The following is a 5,209-nucleotide window of genomic DNA, read 5'->3' on the forward strand; positions in this document are numbered from 1 at the left end:
AGAAAAGCTGGCAACACTGGGTACTTCTCATATAGGGATAGTGTAGGTGCCGCATTAGATCTTTAGAAACACGCTCTTTCAACGGTATACTTGTATTATAACGCGTCGATAAACACAAACAGATGTGTCAAAGGTACGGAAATATAACGCAGATTGCCGTGGTGACTTTTAATCACAATATATGAAATGATTTGGGGTTGGAAAATTATGTATATTTCTCAGCGTATGCATTGTCTCCCTTCGATAGCTCAGTTGGTAGAGCGGAGGACTGTAGAGTTCATTCATGGCCATCCTTAGGTCGCTGGTTCAAATCCGGCTCGAAGGACTTTTTTTTTTCTTTTCATTTATTTCTTTTTGAAATGATTACTGCCACCGCCATTAGCTTGGGCATAAAAAACAAGCTGCCTTACAAGTATACATAAGAGTCGCTGCATTAGAGACCTCAGACCAGGCAATAGCACACACACACACACACACACACACACACACAGCAAAATCCAACAAAGATCTCAACTGGAATCACTCTAATAAGTGTACAACTTATAAGTGGTGTTATAAAATACAATGTGGGAGAGAAAGGGGAATAGAGCAGGAAAGAACGAGAGAGAAAATGTGTCGATGGTTGTGTATTCCTTGTTATTTTATTTGTTTAAACCATGGCAGTGCAATCTGAGCTTTTCGACTTCGCAGAGAAAGGGTAGCCAATGCCTCTTAACATTTTGCACTGGATCCCCTTAGTGTACATTTGATCTGCTTCCAATTCAAGTGAATACATAAGAAACCTCTTCTGGACTCGGCGCACGATGCTGCTGTCTAAATCTCTGCCTGTCCTGGCCGGCTGTGGCGCCAGGTGGGACTGCAGTCTAGCGCAGGTTTGTGGATGCTGTCTTTTGAGATGCAGTATGAGCGTCGCTCTCGAAAGAAAATAGTATAAATTGTGAATGGGAAAAAAAATAGTAGTGTTGAGAAAACGCAGCGATAATGACGGTCGCCGATGTGTCGCAGTACCCGCAGCGCAACTGGTGATTTGACGCTCATAAGACGCGGGCATCTTGTCCTGCCATGACAGACCGCGTGGCCTAATGGATAAGGCGTCTGACTTCGGATCAGAAGATTGAGGGTTCGAGTCCCTTCGTGGTCGCTTTTGACGGCTGATCGCTCGAATGAGGAGTTTTGCTGTGAGTGTGTGAAACAATTGAACTTTATGGAGGAGAATGCATGCCAAAATTAAAGATTAATACTCGCAGACAATAATGAATAAGTAAACGTATACATGCTGAAATAAATGGACATTTCTGTATTTATTTCAACATGTATTTTTTTCCCGTGGGCCGCTTTGCTATCGACATCTCTCAGTGCGCTTTTACATTGCGACGCGTGGTCCTGTCTTTCTTCTTCTTTTTCAAGGATTAGCCAATAGCAAAGCGGCCCACGGGAAATAAATACATGTTGAAATAAATAATTGAATAAATACATGTTGAAATAAATACAGAATTGTCCATTTATTTATTCATTCATTTCAACATTTCTTTATTTATTCATTTATTTATTGAATATTTTCTCTCTGCATCTCTTTTTACTTTGGGCAATAGATTGCACTGTAAGATTGCACTTACAACGTTTGTTCATGCTCTTGCATTAAAAGCACTTGTATTGCTCTCATTTCCCCTCTGCTCCCTCTCCCTTAGTTCTTAAACTTGTCTTATCATCTTGTGTGCACTCATCATCCAGGATGCAAGACCTTCTATATTGCTTGTAAATTGGAAATGTGTCAAATGTATTATGCCTGAACTGCACTGTATTGTTCTGTATTGCACTGTATTATTCACTTTGTATTGCTCTGATGTTTAGATTGTGATGATAGAAGTGCTAATAAAATAGCCTACAAGTTCCAGGAGCATTTAGTTTAACACAAAATGATCACGGTGACAAGCAACCTACTTCTACTTGACGGTCGTTTTGGAATTCGCAAAAAACACTAGATCATCAATCATAAGTTGCCATTGAGTTCATAATATCCCTCTCGTTAACAAAGTCGGCAAAAGAAGCCTGGAGAATGCGGGCATCGATCCCGCTACCTCTCGCATGCTAAGCGAGCGCTCTACCATCTGAGCTAATTCCCCTTCCGTGGGGCGAAACTCAAATGGAGCAGTTTTTTCAGTTATGACTTTGTGTGCATATATATATATATATATATATATACACACACACACCTTTTGACAGAATATTCACAATAATAAATATGCTAGATACAACCGTACGTTTTTATATAGTTGTGTTTGCTATACAGGACACTTAAGTATAAAATAGATACTATTGGAGTTTCTGTAATGTTAAGTGTTTTAGGCAGGTATACATATATATGTATAACCTACACACTACAATTAACTTTGAAACAAGGTCTTATTTCAAGAGCGTTTTTTCCAAAATATACAGGGTTTGAAGATCCTGACAGTGAGAGGTACCCCACTAACAAGCCCCCTTGTTACTTCTGTGCATCATTTTAATATAAATAATAAGGAAACGCAAATGCTTGATTTGTTGGCTGGAATAAACAAACACTTTTTTGACACAGCATCACATTTTTTAATAATTAAAAAAATCTTGACATCTTGTTTAAATCAGTACATTAAACATATTACAAAAAATGAAAACATTGCGTCAGTAGACAAATTGAAAACTTTTTTTTTTTTTTTTTTTAAAGAGACCAACCAAAAACCAAAGACTAAAATCAGTTCCAGAGTGTACAGTGAAATCTCCAGACAAAAAACTCCTTTGACATAACACTGGGAATAAATAAATAAATACCACACTCCAAACAAAGTTTTCAAAACATGTTTGAATATTATGATTTCTTTATGCAAAATGAAAATAAAAAGCATGCAAGGATTTCCTTGATGTGAAATTGCAGGCAAGGGTAGGCAGAGGTTCAAAATCTAGGCTCTTTTTCATCATAGTGTTGGGCCATTCGGCAAAGTATTGGTGCCTGCAGCACTGAGGGTAGAGACAAACAATGCAAAATGTATTGGCCACAACTCTGATTTATAAAATAAAATAGTATAAATGCGTGTTATCTACACTTTGAAGGACCTTTTTGAATTCATGTATGACTGCATTCATATCTGGAGACATGTATGTTGAGAGAAAAATCACCCAATTTATTTATCAAGCTTTTAAAAATAAGATTAGAGTTTTATGTGCAGTGAACATTTATGTAATAAAATTAGTCAGACCCAATTTCAGCCTCATGGCAAGTTAGGTCGTTCTCCTAATTAGGCAGCAGTACTAACTTTTTAAGAATCAGTAACATCTTGTTTTACATTTTTAAGAATGTAAAAAATTACAACTGCATGATAAAAGCAGAATATGGAATGTTTTTCTGAAAACAAACAATATTTTTGCATTTCTAATCCAACCTTTAACTCCCAACTTTTATTACAGAACGAGCAAGTACTAATGAACACACCAGTCTCAAGAGCTTTAAAATTAATTTGGAAGCAACTGGAAAAATTAAGAAAACCCTGGATAAAAGGTATTCACAACGTTGTGTATTTATGGAAATTCTTATCTTTTGTATTCTTTGATTTCTTAATATATTCAGGAAATAACTCTGGGTCCAAATTAGCAATACCTCTAAATCAGAATGAATTTAAAAACATTGGTTGCAATGAAAACAACACTCAACTAATAAGAACAATCATTTTAGTGCTCTCTATAATATAAGTTCTTGCACTTGTGTTTTCTGCTAAGCAGCCAAATCTGAAAATACAGATATTAAAGGTACTCCGAAATGTATAATTCTTTCTGTAACTTCCAGACTCTAAACTGACTGACTTTCAATTGCTACATCATGATTTTAACTAAAACAAGGGAGAAAAGAGGGATCAAGTAAAATAGGACTAATTTTAAAGAAAGCAAAACAAATTCTGCATTGCCTTTATTAGAGCAGAATATGATGGAACCCAAAACATTCCTTTCAGAGCACAAGAGAGCTGAGAGGACTATATAACAAATAAGTCTAATATTTTCAATTACAGCAGGCTTAACAGTCATAGTACTAGGATATTCACCTGACTGTTGATTTGTTTGATTTGATTGTATAAATAAATTATCACTGCATGTAACAGCAAAGGTTAAAAGCTGGGCTTCCTGCAATACAATTGTAATCAATCTTTTTTCAAATGCATACTATAGTTAAAAATTATAATAAACTAGAATTATCTTAATCATCACTGCATCCTTAGAAGGTACATATTTTAAGCACCAAATATGGCAAAACATCTTTCAGTCATCCCCTTTCAAAACATACAATTCAATATTGAAAGCAGGTCTATCAAAGGGACAGATTTCAAAATGGAAGCTGATGGAAACCTTTCTCTGAGAAGCAGTAAACCCTTTTTCTATTTTCAAGACTGTATAAGTAGAATGTAGAATGTTAGAAGTTTGTTTTCCAAAACAAAACCCTCCAAAATAAATTGAAAGATTTCAAGTGTGCATTTTTGTTACTTTGTGTTTGTGAACCTGATAAGGGAGAACTCAGTTTTTTGTAAATGGCTGAGAATAGAAGCAGGAAAACAGACATTACTATAAGACAACTGTTTTCCAATTAATGTGTGTGTATGTGTATATATATATATATATATATATATATATATATATATATATATATATATATATATATATATATATATATATATATATATATATATATATATATATATATGCATGCATGCATGCATGCATGCATGCATGTGTGTGTCTATATATACACACACTCACACATTTGCTCATACTTTCTTCTAAAAAAAATAATAATATGTCCTTACATAGACTTACATAGAATATGTCCAAAGCCATAAAATAATAAGTGACTAATATTTATGTAACAGGGATTTGACAGCTTCAATAAAGAAAATGGTATTTCATTAATATCTTCTGCTTCTCTTACGAATTTAATTATAATTTAATGTACTAATTTTCTAATATATACATTTTTCTAATTTCGCTTTAGATTTATCTGAATGCAAAAACTTTCAGTTGTGGACTATTGAGAGTAATGCTTTTAGCAGAGTCGTCTGCCGTCTTGAAAATATTTCACTACTATTGTTGTCCTAAGACATACCTGACCAGCAATAGCAAAACTCTTCACAAAACTTAGAGATGTGGAAGAGAGGGGTTACCAAGGATGATAAAAAGGTACTTCTATTTC

At 34.7% G+C, this 5,209-nt stretch overlaps 3 non-coding genes across 3 annotated transcripts; 2 read left to right on the top strand and 1 right to left on the bottom strand.

Annotated features, from left to right (window-relative positions):
• The first annotated feature begins 237 nt into the window (after positions 1–237).
• On the top strand, positions 238–325 carry trnay-gua (transfer RNA tyrosine (anticodon GUA)). The gene is given in 2 exon segments: positions 238–274; positions 290–325. It is a non-coding gene; the product is annotated as a tRNA-Tyr (tRNA).
• Positions 326–1,068: 743 nt separating this feature from the next.
• On the top strand, positions 1,069–1,141 carry trnar-ucg (transfer RNA arginine (anticodon UCG)). The gene has a single exon. It is a non-coding gene; the product is annotated as a tRNA-Arg (tRNA).
• Positions 1,142–2,050: 909 nt separating this feature from the next.
• Positions 2,051–2,123, bottom strand: trnaa-agc (transfer RNA alanine (anticodon AGC)). The gene has a single exon. It is a non-coding gene; the product is annotated as a tRNA-Ala (tRNA).
• Between the last annotated feature and the right edge of the window lie 3,086 nt (positions 2,124–5,209).

Source organism: Amia ocellicauda, chromosome 5 (assembly GCF_036373705.1).
Source record: "Amia ocellicauda isolate fAmiCal2 chromosome 5, fAmiCal2.hap1, whole genome shotgun sequence".
Lineage (NCBI taxonomy): Eukaryota > Metazoa > Chordata > Actinopteri > Amiiformes > Amiidae > Amia > Amia ocellicauda.